Genomic DNA, 15,831 nt, shown 5'->3' on the forward strand with positions numbered 1-15,831 from the left:
ACATTTTACCCTGAATTCCACTCTGTGGAATGAGATTTTTCTGCTCATTTCAACCATTTATCTAGCTACCCATCCATCCTTTCATCCTTTCATACACTATCATGTATTAAGCACTTACTATGTGCCAGATTAAGTTGCCAGACAAGTGAAACTAAAGTCCTCCTAAGTGCCTTCAGAATATCTTCAACTAGTGAGGGGAAAGGGCACATTAAAGCCACAATTATGTGAAGTAAATTCTGGTTGAATAATGCTTAGGATTTTATGAAGGCTCAGATGTTGAAAAGTAGTTTATGGGGAGGGTGTGAAGGAAGACAGAACAAGGAACAAGGATACATATGAAAGGAGTTTTAATGAATAGAATTAACCAGCCTCCCCCCCCTCCAAAATGGTGAGGATGAGGGGAATGAAGAAAAGTACTGAGTCAAGGAGATAACTTGGTAAGGACATAGGAATGAAAATCAACACACTGTATGCATGAAGAACTACAGATTACCTCCTGATGCTCAGTTAAAAAGTGTGAGCCAGAGATCATGAGAAATGAGGATAGATAGATAAGTAGGATGAATTTAGATGTCTGCAGACCTTGAATCCCAAGATATCCCTGGGTCTCAGCATTCTACAGAAGGCAGTAAATATCCTTCTAAATTAAGCTTCTGGACAACTAATTCATACACTTACTGTATTTCTTTCCCACTGCGAATATTACCTTCAACATTATTTCCCACACTTCCTTGATAAAAAGAATTAACTGGAGTTGTAAAAAAGAGCAAAGTTATGAAGCACCTCTAGAAGTCTGATACAATATTATGTGGGAGGGCACAGGAGTCTAGATTCTTAACAAGTTTCTTATGATCAGACATGCTTGAAAAGCCTAACTGGTGGATATTCCTTAACAGTGATTTCTATCAAAACAGAATGTATAAAATTGGATGTTTTCTTTTCTAATTTTAAAAGCCATTAAATACATTGAGGCTATTGTTTATATTGGATAGAAATCAGAATTATAATAAAAATAACATATTTAGTATGCCATAGTAAAGGTAAAATTTAAATTACTTATTTCAGAATTATATGAAAATCTTTTATGCCATTGAATAACCCCTGAATTAATTAACCATAAAATGCTGATAACTAGTTTTCTTCCTGTATTTTCTTTTTAAAAGGAAATGGATGAAAATACAAAGAAATGATGATTATCTTTTATAAATTCCAAAGATTAATTTCCATGTCCAGTCTAATTTGTGTGATAATGACATTCTGTCAACCTTAATTTTTACTCTGAATTTTCACTTGGCCATGGTATATGTATTCACGTTTTTCTTTATTCACGTTTTTCTTTATGCTTTGCTAAGTATTCTTAAAATAGGTGACATTTTAATCCAGGGGTGATAGAGAAAATGTATCTGTGATATAAGCTATGCGATATGTTCATATAGCTCCCAAAGTACCTTGCAATTCATCTACATGACAGCTGTTATTGAAGCTTAAGATCATTAGCACAGGAAACTTGGCAAGGACATAGGACTCAGTTATAAATATTGGCTTCAAATGTCATTTTAGGATGGAATTAAATTCTCTCAGGATGTAGTAGCACAGATTATACTAGAAATCTCAATTGAATCCCAATTTACTTGTGAGATTAATGAATTAGGCCAAAGGAAAAGCATAAAATAAAATTTGAATTCATATTGTTCTTGACTTAAAAAAAGTTTTGGTAGCAAAGTTGAAGAGTTTGATTTTGTAACTTCTAAGTTGTCTCTCATGGGGAAAATTACTTAAGTTCTCTAATAGCCATTTTTTTCTTGAGTACAATTTGGATAGAGGGAAACTCTTTTTTGTTTTGCTTTGTTTTGTTTTGTTTTATTTTCACAGTGCCTAGCACATGCTATGTTCTTCTTCCTCTTCCTTTCCTATCTTTGTCTTCATTTTTCCTCATCTTCCTCTTCTTGATCTATTACTTTTAGTATAATCATCATTGTTATACATTTACTTTACCTTTAAATGGTACACATCCCTTTACCTCTGTTTTCTAAAGATTCTTCAGTTACTTGAAAATTTTACAAAATTACATTTTATCTATGAGAGCAGCTACATCAAACCACTTTCTCAGTGACATACATTTTGGATAATAAATACTATTTATTTAAATATCTACTCTAAAAATTATTTGAGGCCATGTATAAAATAACATGGATCCTAACAAGCTAAAAAAATTAATAAATAAGTGATGAAAATAAGAAGAGAAAAGAAGAGGTGAAGTCAGGAAAGTTAACATACCAATGAATGCCATACAAAAATTTGTAAGAATTTGGATTGTAAATATGCCTTTGCATATTTAGGATATGCTAATGCATATCCTAATGATGATGATTGTAATAACCAAATACAGAATAAGGAAAAAATTAGGTTTCATAAGTTAACAGAGTTGGTAAGATGGGATCACAGAACCAAGAACAGTAGTGAAGGACAATCATATCTACAACTGTTAATAAGAACAGACACAATTTTTTTTTCCTTTAGTCCCCTGAGGTGAGTACTGATTAGTAGAAAAGGCAATGGTGTTGGCATTCCTCAAGTAAATGAGTCCATCCCAGAAGACACCAGCATAACCAGTATGAGGGTGGAGACAAAAGCCAAAGTGAGGTTCAATGAAAGCAATCCCAGGACTAGCCAAAACAATATGGTCCCCGCTGTGGATGTCTATGAAGAGCTGACTTGATATAGGAGTAAGTTTTAGAATGTCTTAGATAATCTTGACATATTTTTCAATCTCCAATAAATCCCAAAATAAATCCTAATAGGTAAGAATTGTGGGGGCAGTTAGTTTAAAGTCACACTCCAGTTAGTACCTGAATAGCAGGGATAATATATTGCCAATTTAAGGCATACCATATGACAGTCATAGGACTGACACCTCATTTGGAACAGTTAGAAACTAGCCACAACATATGAACAGTTAGAAATTCATTTCATTTCTACACTGATATGCACAGAGGAGATAACATATCATCAGAGTCAATTTTTGTCGCAGAAAATAATCCAGCTTTGCTCTAACACACAAGAAAATGGTCTGTGATGTTTTCCGGTCTAATGTTCCCTAATTTTGTAGAGAACATATTTAAAAAATAATTCTAATTTATATCAATTTAATGATTAAACATCTGAAGAAATACACATCCTAATGTATATGTGATTAATTATTTAATAAAATCTTACAGCAGGTATCTGGCAATTCTCATGGTCTTGACATATCTATTAAAATATACTAGTATAGGGCGCCTGGGTGGCTCAGTGGGTTAAGCCGCTGCCTTCAGCTCAGGTCATGATCTCAGGGTCCTGGGATCGAGTCCCACATTGGGTTCTCCGCCCAGTGGAGAGCCTGCTTCCCTTTCTCTCTGTCTGCCTCTCTTGTGATTTCTCTCTGTCAAATAAATAAATAAAATCTTAAAAAAAAAAAATACTAGTATACCTCAACCCAACATAATCACCCTTTTATTAAGAAAGGTGGCATAATATTATGGAAAGTGCTAGAAACTAAAAGTACAGTGATCCATGTTCTGTTCCAGACCTGACATTGATTTTCTGTGTCATCACCACCATGTTAAGCTAAGTTTTCTTTTTGGTAAAATGAGAGATGGGTAATAGGTAAGTTCAAAGACCCCATGTACAAATTTCAAAGAATTCTCACTGACTTTAACATTTAAGCAGTTGTATGTCCTTTATGCATGTTATAATTTCAGTCAATTGCTAAAACAGCCATATGAAGTTGCTTTTTCACCTTTCACCAAATACAAACGGTAACTGTCTCTTCAAACAGGAATGAAATAATTATTCAATCAACAAATCATTAAATCACTACCCAACAAACATCCATAGGTTACATCAATAAGCAAAATAAATATTAAAAATCACTCACATCACCTGAGATATTCAGTATAGTTCTCATTTTAGAAATATTAAAACTAATGATCAGAAAATTTAAGTAAATTCCAAAGGTCATACATCTAGCAGGATAGAATTTGAATTTTGATATTTCAGAATCAAAAATGATCTTTTTCTAGTAAGCCATGCTCTTTATGACATGAACAGAGACTAGGGTTGTAGAAAATAAAGAGATAGCTAGATAATTCAAGATATTCTGAAGAACAAAATAACAGTACTCAGTGATAAATTTTGTCAAAATTATTTCTTGAAGATTATGTTAGCTTTTCATAGAGAGCTTACAACCCTAACAAATTAGTCTGAAAAAATACATTTTTAAAAAGTCCTAAAGTGTAGGACTCCTGGGTGGCTCAGTCAGTAAAACATTAGACTCTTGATCTTGGGGTCCTGAGTTCTGGTTCCACATTGGGGGTAAAGATTATTTTTTTAAAAATGTCCTAAAATGTGAAAATCCTCAATTTAATTATAAACACCCATTACTGGAGACTCAATACATTATATTTACCTTTACATAGTTAGAAAAGAGTCATATATGCCTCTTAACTTTTCCACCATGAAATTTCTGGAAATTGTCAGTTGGATTTTAAAGAACAGGGAGACCAAGAGGACTTTCAAAATGAACGAAATGGTTAGTTATAAAAACTACCTGTCTCAACAGATGACCTTTGCTTTGTCCCCACTTTCTTTAGAAAAGACATAAAGGGCATTGATGGGGCCCAAGACATGCTCCCCACAAATATGGTGCCTTGGCATATTGATTACTTTAAGCTGGAGAAATATGAGAAACAGCAGGAATAGGAAGAATTTTCCCCGAAGCAGGTCATAAGATCTCATGTGAGAAGTATCCTCCTTATGCCCAGAGAAAAGGGTCATCCTTATCTCAAAAGACAGAGAGCAAGAGAAATCTGAATGAACAGGGTTTGCTAAGTTTCCCCCAGTTTACTACACTTAGCTCATATCCCTTTTTGTTCTACCATAGTTTCCTACTACTTTCTACACTTCATCAAACCTGGAATAAAAACATTCAGATTAACTGTTTCTGTGTTTTTCATTTCCTTATGAAGTTCCTACATCAAGTAAAGTTTACATTAAATAACTGCATATGCTTTTCTTTTCTTAATTTGTCTTTTGTCACACAGACCCAGCTGAGAACAAAAAGGATAGGAGGATAAAGGTATTTTTCCTCCCCTGCAGAATAATACTTTCAGATTTTAGCTTCTTCATATGTAAAACATAGAGACCAGTCAAAATAGTATCTAAGGTCCTTTCTTATCAATAGCATTCTAAGATTTTATTAAAATAATAGTTGTAGGGACAACCCACTGACTCAATAGGTTTAGGATAAAACTCACAGGGTTGTAAGTTCAAGCGCCATGTTGGGTGTAAAGCTTACATAAAATAGTAATAATAATAATAATAATAGTAAGGGATGCCTGGGTGGTTAACCCACAACCTTCAGCTCAGATCATGATCCCAGAGTCCTGGGACCGAGCTCCGCATCAGGCTCCCTGCTTCATGGGAAGCCTGCTTCTCCCTTTCCCACTCCCCCGGCTTGTGTTCCCTCTCTCTCTGTGGTTCTCTCTGTCAAATAAAGAAGATCTTAAAAACATAATAATAGTTGGTTGTAAAATATTTATAAATAGAAGAAACAGAGAAAGAGAGAGAAAAAAGACTAGTGTGATATTTTACAATGTATAGTAAAGCAAGAAAGACCAAATTTTACAGTAACAATGACTCTTGAGATTTTTTTTTTTTTTTTCAGGAAACATATCTCAAAATAGCAGATAATGGCCCCAAATGTGAGGGAGATTTTTTTTTTTTAAAGATTTTATTTATTTATCTGACACACAGAGAGAGATCACAAGAGGCAGAGAGGCAGGCAGAGAGAGAGAGAGGAGGAAGCAGGCTTCCTGCTGAGCAGAGAGCCCAATGCGGGGCTCGATCCCAGGACCCTGAGATCATGACCTGAACCGAAGGCAGCGGCTTAACCCACTGAGCCACCCAGGCGCCCCTGTGAGGGAGATTTAACATCTATCTCATTCTTGGTCTTAAATCACTTAAATTGAAACCATGAGAGTCTAATAATTTCCATAAGAAATTATAAAATCATAAGGATTTGCAGTTAAATGTATGCACTACAAACTTTTGTAACTTATATTTTTAAATTGGAGTCAATGTCATAAAATTTCAAGCACAGAATGTGAAGGAAATGAACTGCTTTACATTTCAAGTGAAATCTTTATTAGGAAAACATAAATCTACATCTGTGGTAGTCTTAACCTGCTTCCTAAAGCATTAGAAAGAAAATGCCAGCATCTTTGTCTCAATTTACACAGCTGACTGTTGCGCTTTTAAAATATTGAATGATCAGGGCACCTAGGTGGCTCAGTCATTAAGCTGTCTGCCTTCAGCTCAGGTCATGGTCCCTGGGTCCTGGGATAGAGCCCTGCATTGGGCTCCCTGCTCTGTGGGAAGCCTTCTCCATCTCCCACTCCCCCAGCTTGTGTTCTCTCATTGGCTGTGTGTCTCTCTGTCAAATAAATACATAAAATCTTTAAAAATAAATAAATTAATAAATAAAATAAAATACTGAATGATAAATATATAAATTATAGGGTATTGACCGTAATTTTCAATTTTTTGATCTTCCTAAATACATTAACAGTCAAGATAACCAGTACCTGGGACAATCTCAACTCAAAAAACATGCAAGGAGGAACCTAAAAATATTTCATGTTTGTTAGGTTCTGAACACTTGTGTTTAAAAATAAGTATCCTGAAGATTTAAGGCCAAAAACAAAACTAAACTAACTCAAACAATAATCACAAAAATCTATAAGCATCAGACTTTCAAATGGTAACTACCACCACCAACAAACAGAATTTAGGGTTGGAGAACCTATAAACCACAATGAAAGGTGTGTTTAGGTTAAAAGAGTATATACTATCATCTCTAACATGAATTTAAGAAGGAAAATTAAAATGAGTTGTTCTTGATAAGGTGATCGTTTTCAAGATTCGAATCCCAAAACATTCCAGAATGACATATTTATGAAATGCTCCGGTAACTACAGACTGGGCATGTATATTGTTGCAATCTTACTCAGTTTGTAAGTAAGGTTAAGAATAAAGCACAAAACTTTAAACTGGACATCCAGACGTCACTGCAAACCACAGACTTACATTCTTTCTCTATTTATATCGTTTGTTTACTTTTTGCATTTCCTCAGCTTGGACAGGGACTTTCTGCTTCTAGTCAATTTCACTCTTATTTTTGGCACATAAGTAAAGTTTCCAGTACTTCTGGAAAATGTTACATTTTAAAAATTCTTAGCAAAGAGATGATGGAAACATTCTTATTGAGATTTAATAAATTGGGTGGTGATAATTGTCACTAGCATCCCAGGAGATACCCACAGCAACCCAAAACAAGTCTCTCAAGTCATCTCTAGGAGGCTGGCAGTAGTAAAAAATGTTACCTTTTCTTCATCCTTACCCAACACTACCATTCAATACTCTTATCCCATTTTAAAACAGAAATGGCCTCCAACGTTAGCCTGGCAACAATTTATACATATTCAAGCCCCTCCTGAGTTTTCTGAATGATTCATTGAGAATTTCTGTCAATACAGTAGCCTAGAGAACTTAAGCTTAAGCTGGTCTTCAGTGAGTACCATTAACTCCAGTCTCCTGTCAGTTACCAAATTCTTTTGTATTTAATCACATCATGTTATTTAAAACTAAACTCTGGGGACACATGGGTGGCTCAGTGGGTTAAGCCTCTGCCTTAAGTTCAGGTCATGATCTCAGGGTCCAGGGATCCATCCCCACATCCTGCTTTCTGCTCAGCAGGGAGCCTGCTTCCTCCACTCTCTCTGCCTGCCTCTCTGCCTACTTATGATCTCTCACAATCTCTTTAAGATTTTAAATAATATCTTAAAAATAAATAAATAAATAAATAAATAAAACTTTGGGATCTCATAAACGTACACTTCCCTACCCCCCCCAAACTGCCAAAAGGCAAGGGTATATTTTTTTCATAATAAATTATAGCTTTTATGGATTAAACATACTCTGTTAAAAGAGAATCATAGAATTAATTTCCATTTGTATGCTTGCAAAAGAAGTTCCTTTATTCAAATCCCAGCGCTTTCTGTTATTATTTTAACTGGTGCTCTCAACTTTATCTACCAGCTGTTGAGAAATAAATTTTACTTGTTTTATTGCCCAGTCAGAAGAAAATTTCCACACCAGTGTAGCTGAACTAAAAATGAATAGGAAATTATAAATACAGCTTGAGGAGGAAGGAAAGACCATTTCCTTTCAGCCACTCTCAATTTGGCCTGACTGTATTATGACAAATATGGGGCAGCCTCAATATAGAAAGTGCTCCTATTGTAAAACACTCAGCACTGCCTGCAAACAGAACACTGAGATGCAGCTTTCCACCAGGAATGCCTAGGAACACCCTGCATCCCCAGAGTAGTTTTCTACCTCAGAAACTTTCAATCTCAGTCAAAAAGTAGCAATGACTGCTGAGGGCACAAACATTATGATTAACAAGATCTTTATATCATTATAATGGAAATGCCTGTGACTACTTGGGGGTCTGTTTTAATACCTTTTGGATTAGGGAATAACTCATCAGCTATTGCTGAAATGTCCTGATTTATGTCAGGAAGGGAGCAAGATAAACAGAGATTATGACTTATTTTGATAGGAATCTGAAGTATTTTGCCATTAATAATTTCTCCCTTTTAGTTTACACAGAGCAATTCTAAATATTTCCTGGCATACCTGCATTTTCAAATAAATCCTAAATTAAGGAGGAAATACAGCAATTTTACATAAAAATAACAAATCTTTCATGTTATCTTCTAGAATTATAATTTTATACTTTACATTGAAATGTATGATCATTTTGAGTTGATTTTTTATGTAAAGTATAGGGGTTAGCTTGAGGTTTAGGGCTTGGTGAACAGATCTGTGACATGATACCAAAATCATGGTCTAAAAAAGAAAATAATCAATGTATGGGACTTCATCAAAATTAAAAATTAAAAAAGACCCTATTAAGAAGATTGGAGAACAAGCTATAGACTGGAAGAAAAAATATGTAATACATATCTGATGAATGACTTTTATCTGTAACATATAAAGAACTCTCAAGGGGCGCCTGAGTGGCTCAGTGGATTAAGCCGCTGCCTTCAGCTCAGGTCATGATCTCAGGGTCCTGGAATCCAGCCCCGCATCGGGCTCTCTGCTCCGCAGGGAGCCTGCTTCCTCCTCTCTCTCTGCCTGCCTCTCTGCCTACTTGTGATCTCTCTCTCTGTCAAATAAATAAATAAAATCTTAAAAAAAAAAAAACTCTCAAAATTACACATTAAAGCAATAATCCAATTAGAAATGGGCAAAAAAAAAAAAAGCTAGTTCATCCAAAAAGAAATACAGACAGCAAATAAATATATGATAAAATAATCATATCACTAACCATTAAAAAATGCAAATTAAAACCACAATAAGATATCACAACATAAGTACCAGAATGTCTACATTTTTTTAAAAAGATTTATTTATTTATTTTAGAGAGTGTGAGAGAGAGCAAGAGAACCCGAGGGGCAGAGGGAGAGGACGAGAGGACCTCAAGAAGACTCCATGCTGAATGTAGAGTGCAATGTGGGGCTTGAGCCCAGGACACCCAGATCATGACCTGAGTTGAAACCAAGAGTCAGGCGCTTAACTGACTGCACCATTCAGGCACCTCAGAATGGCTAAAATTTATGAAGTTACAGAAAAAAATGCTAGCCAGGAGGTAGAGAAACTGGATCTCTTATTCATGGCTGATGGGGCTGTAAAATGATAGAGCTGCTCTGAATAATATAATTTGGTAGTTTCCTGCAGAAGAAAACAGACACATACCATGCAATCCAACAATGACACTCCTATGCATTTTTCCCCCAAAATGAAAACTTGTGTCACCCAAAAAACCTGAACATAAGTGTTCATAGCAGCTTTATTTGTAATAGTACAAAACTGGAAAGAACAAAAATATTCTTCAATAGGTGAATGACTACACAAACTGTGGTATATTCATACCTGAAATATTACTACTTAGTGCTAAAAAGGAATGAACTAACAATATACACAACTTGTTTTGTTTTCGGGGCATTATGCTGAGTGAAAAAAAGAACAATTTTAAAGGGTTACATACTGTATGTTTCCATCTATATAACTTTCTCAAAATGACAAAATTATAGCGATGGAGCACAGATTAATGCTTGCAGGACTTGAGGATTTGGGGAGGGAGGAGATATGCCTGACTATTAAGGGGTAGCAGGAAGAGATCTCTGTAGAGGGAAAACAGTTCTGTATCTCATTGAGGTAGCAGTTACATAAAACCATACATGTGGCAAAGTGAACCAGACCTACATACACACATTGTGCTCCTGTCAAATTCCTAAATTTTATGTTGTGCTCTAAGTACTTAATCAGATGTAATCACTGGGGAAGCTGGGTTAAGGATACATGGGACCTCTCTGTACTCTTTCTGATTTCTTCTAAATCTGTAACTATTCTTTAAAAAAAAAAAAGGTTTTATTTATTTATTTGACAGAGACCACAAGTAAGGCAGAGAGGCAGGCAGAGACAGAGAGAGGGGGAAACAGGCTCCCTGCTGAGCAGAGAGCTGGATGCAGGGTTGGATCCCAGAACTCTGGGATCATGACTTGAGCTGAAGGCAGAGACTTTAACCCACTGAGCTAGGCACCCCAATCTGTAACTATTCTTAAATAAAAAAAATATTTTAAAAGTCTTATTAAAATGTCAGTTTTTGCACAGGCTATTAGATATACTAATGCCCCTTGTAAACTGAAAGTAACTCCATCAAAGTTATGACATAGACTTTTATACATTACTTGGCATACTTTATCCTAAAGACGAACTCTATAAATGATATTATTTCAGACTAAGTATACTACTGGAACTCTCTTGCTTATGTTTTCCTGCCTCCATTTTCACCTCTTCTTACAACAGAGATCTATGTTAAAGGAGGGGAGTTATCCCTCCTCCATTAATAAGGTCCAGACAGGGCCTTGTTTCCCATGTGCAATGATGCACACCAAGGAGGACCAATGAAAAAGCTTCAACCTTCTGACCAGAGCAGTTATTTTAGGCATACGAAACATAACTCATGGGCGCCTGGGTGGCTCAGTGGGTTAAGCCGCTGCCTTCGGCTCAGGTCATCATCTCAGGGTCCTGGGATCAAGTCCCACATCAGGCTCTCTGCTCGGCAGGGAGCCTGCTTCCTCTCTCTCTGCCTGCCTCTCTGCCTGCTTGTGATCTTTCTCTGTCAAATAAATAAATAAAATCTAAAAAAAAAAGAAAAGAAAAAAAAAGAAACATAACTCATACCAGTCATTGTAAGACCTCCTGAGATTAATTCATGAAATTAGAAAAAAAAAGTGTTTTATTTTTATTTGTTTTTATAATAATCAATCACTTGTTTATAGATATGTAGCTTCTGGTCAAATGGAGAGAACTGGCGTAAAAATTAAATCAACAAGCTAGTATCACTTAAGTCAAAGAATCCCTGTTTTTCTTTATGCTTAGTTTAAATTAGTGTGGGCTCTATTTCTGTCACCTTTATCACAGGATCCTGATAAATATAACACTGTATAAATACAGATACTGAAAATATTCTAGACTCACAAAATACAATATTTTCATTTGAAGAAATCAAATAGAAAAAATGTAGGCCTACAATCCTTATTAGAAGCAATTTGAAAGACTAAATATTATTAAAATAAATATATATAGTTGCTGGTATTTACTTTTGACTAACAAAATATCATTTGGTTTGATCAAATAGGTCAGCTTGATTAGTATCCTGTATTAACTAATTTGATAAAATTTATTTATACTTGTCTCCTTCCACAAAAATTTGAGGTCAGCATTTTCCTAAATATTCCAACAATAAATATATTGCTACAGTAAATTTTCCGAAATGTATTTTTATTGGTTACATGGTTTAAAATGGTTTATTTTAAACCTGGGATGCCTGGGTGGCTCAGTTGGCTAAGCAACTGCCTTCACTCAGGTCATGATCCGGGAGTCCCAGGATCCAGACCTGCGTTGGGCTTCCTGCTCCACAGGGTGTCTGTTTCTCCCTCTGACCCACTCCCTTCTAGTATTCTCTCTTATGCTCTCTCTTTCAGATAAATAAATACAATCTTTAAAAAAAATAAAATAAAATGGTGTATTTCAGAAATCTTGCTATACTCCCAATATAAATGTCAGTATAAATAAAATTGAGAACCTGATTTAGAGTATCATTTATCACATGACATTAAGGTGATAAGTTCCTTCTTTGAGAGAATTGCAAAAGCAAACCTTTTAGTCTTCTATTATGATACAGGCATGGTTTGATTTCATTTACTCCCGCTCTAATAATACAGTATTTTAATTCAAGAGTATTTTTAACATCTGTCAACCCATGAAGAAACTAGATACAGAAAAATTTTAAAGGAATCTCTTGTAGTTTGTACATAAGATATTAGCTTTAAATGAAGATAAAATTATAAAATATTTCTGCTATATTCACTGGACTTCTTTGTATTGACAAACTATGCCAAATATAGCCATTACTTTAAAAGTATTGCTTTAGCTTTAAAAAAACAAAAAACAAACAAACAAAACCTTTCTTTCCTTCAATATTGTGGCCTCTGCCCCTCTTTCTGTCTCTGAATATGAAGTATATCATGATTAAGTTGCCTTTCTTTCAACTTCCTCAAATTTCTGGAAAACCATCTCCCCTTGCTGAGGTGGGGGCAGAAAGGATGAGCTCCTGAATAACAGATTATTTCTGGGGTTCAAAATTATACCCCATGACAACCTAAACAGGCCAGAAAACACAGGAAGAAGTTTTACTGCCATATCTTAACATGTATAAAAAGCCATTAAATTTTTCTTGAAGTTTATATACATGTGCATTTCACACAATTTATTATTCAAACTGAAATTGAAAACTGGAATTAATATACACAGAAAATGAATCATCTAGGAAATGTTGCATTGTTTTACTTTTCATTTTACCAGATTGAAAATTAGAGGTAAAATGACTTTCTTTTTATTGAAGTACACATAACATAAAATTGATCCTTTTAAATCTTACAACTGAGTGGGAGTTAGTGTATTCACGTTGTTGTACAGCTACTGTATTAGATTTCAAAACATTTTCATCACTCCTCCCCACAAAAAACCAAAAACCAAAACAAACTTCTCCATTAATCAGTCATTTTACATTATCCCTTACTTTAGCCTCTTAGCAAGCACTAATCTGCTTTCTGTCTCTACCAATTTAACTGTTTTGGATATTTCACATAAATGGAATCATATCCAATCATATCTATGACCTCTTATGTCTGGCTTCTTTCACTCAGCATGGTGTTTTTAATGTTTATTCATGTTGTAGCATATATCAATACTTTACTCTTCTGTATGGCTAAATAATATTCCATTGAATGTATATACCATATTTTATTTCTCTGTTGATGGACATTTGAGATGTTTTTACTTTTTAGCTATTGTGAACACTGATGCTGTGAACATTCATATGCAATTGTTGTTTGGACACCTGTTTTCAGTTATTTGGGGTATACACCTAAGGGTAGAATTGTTGGGCCAAATGGTAATTCTACATTTTACTTTTTAAAAAAATTACCAAGGGACACCTGGGTGGCTCAGTGGGTTAAGTCTCTGCCTTCAGCTCAGGTCATGATCTCAGGGTCCTGGAATCGAGCCCCTCATCAGGCTCTCTGCTCAGTGGGGAGCCTGCTTACCCTCTCTCTCTGCCTGCCTCTCTGCCTACTTATGATCTCGCTCTCTCTCTGTGTCAAATAAATAATAAAATAAAAATCTTTAAAAAAAAAGAAAAAACTACCAAATTGTTTTCCACAATGGCTACTCTATTTTAGATCCCTTTCAGCAATGTAATACATGAGGGTTTCAATGTCTCCACATCCTCACCAATACTCATTGTTGGTTGATTATTATTATTTATTATAGCTATATATTCTATGTTGTCAATAGTATATATTGATAATATAAAATATTATTTTCATTATTATAGCTATGGTGGGTATGAAGTAGTATCTCATAGGTATTTTTGTTTTGTTTTATTTTTTATTGAGGTATAATTGACATATAATAGTACCTTAGTTGCAAGCACTGTAGTTTTAATTTTCATTGCCTTAATGACCAATGATTTTGAGAAATTTTTCATGTGCTTGTTGGTCATTGGTGTATCTTTAGAGAAATGTCTATTCAAGCTCTTTGTTCACATCTTATTGACTTTTGTCTTTTTGTTGTTGAGTTATAAGTGTGCTTTCTATATTCTGAATATTAGATACTTATCAGATATATGGTTTAAAATATATATTTTTTTGATTTTTGGGTTTTCTTTTCACTTTCTCAAAACTGTTCTTTGATGCCCAAAAGATTTAATTTTATGACATATAATTTACCTATTTGTTTTTCTTTTGTTGCTTGTACTTTTGTTGTCATATATAAAATTTGTTGCCAAATCCAACATCATGATGATTTATCCTTATGTTTTTTGCTGAGTTTTATAGTTTTAGCTCTTACATTTAGGCTATTGATTTATTTTGAGTGAAGTTTTGTATATGGTGTGAGGTAAGGGCATTGTAGCATTTTAGGCACACCTCATGAATATTTGAGCCACTAAAAAAATAATTCTGACAAAATAAAGGATTATTTTACTGTGATTCATTGTCCTTGATTTAAAAACATGCAAATGTGGATTTTGTAATGTATGGTCCCTACAAAACTTAGAATTAGTTAATACTACTCTGGAAATATCTATATTTGATTTGCTAGATGCATTAGACGTACTGTGATTTCCTTATTTGTTTCTGCTGACAACTTTACTACTTGAGCCCTAGTCAACCAAATCTAGTAGACTCTGGGCAGTATGCAAAACTCTAATATCCATAACATGTCTGCCAAACTTCTTACAGTCCTTAAATCTGGTGGTAGGGAATGGGTTGTAAAATTTCTTTGTGATTATAACACTTAGAGAGGGCTTTCCATTTTATAAAGTTCTTTAAGCACAATGTTTTACTTAGTCCTATTACTCCCTTTTGAATTAGACAGGACCTGTACTTCTTCATTATTTTATATATAAGAAAATCAATCTTTGCAGAACTAAATGATCTTCCAAGGTCATAGGACAGAAAATAGCAGATTAGTACTCAAAATTCAGCTGTTGAACTCTGGGCCATTTTTTTTTTTCTTTACTCAACTATGATTTTTTAGCAAATTTATAAGAGGGGTTTATAAAATATTATTTTAACTCGTTATTGAAAATCAGATTTAAAAATAGTAAAAAGCTATGACATGCCATTTCCCCTCCAAATGAATATGTGGTAAATATTTATAAGCTTTTAGTACAATAATTTTATAACCAAACAGCTGCTGAAACAATGAATTTTTATGACCAACATCTCAGTTAATGTTTTTCTCCCAAGTGTGATAAAATAAAGTTTGTGTGACACAATTCATCTACTTCAGATGCATTTAATGTAAGTATCAGTGAAAGGATAATCAACAAGAGGAGAATCCATGAAATGAAGTCACATTGGCAGTAGAGTAAAATAAAAACACATGTTGATTATCTATGTTTTTAAGTCGTATGTATGCCTGATCATAGTGAAAAATAACTTGTGTGATTCATTAAAAGGAATCAAAATTAGGACTTTTTTTTTTAAAGATTTTTATTTATTTATTTGACAGAGAGAGAGATCACAAGTAGGCAGAGAGGCAGGCAGAGAGAGAGGAGGAAGCAGGCTCCTCGCTGAGCAGAGAGCCTGACAC

Source organism: Meles meles, chromosome 5 (assembly GCF_922984935.1).
Source record: "Meles meles chromosome 5, mMelMel3.1 paternal haplotype, whole genome shotgun sequence".
NCBI lineage: Eukaryota > Metazoa > Chordata > Mammalia > Carnivora > Mustelidae > Meles > Meles meles.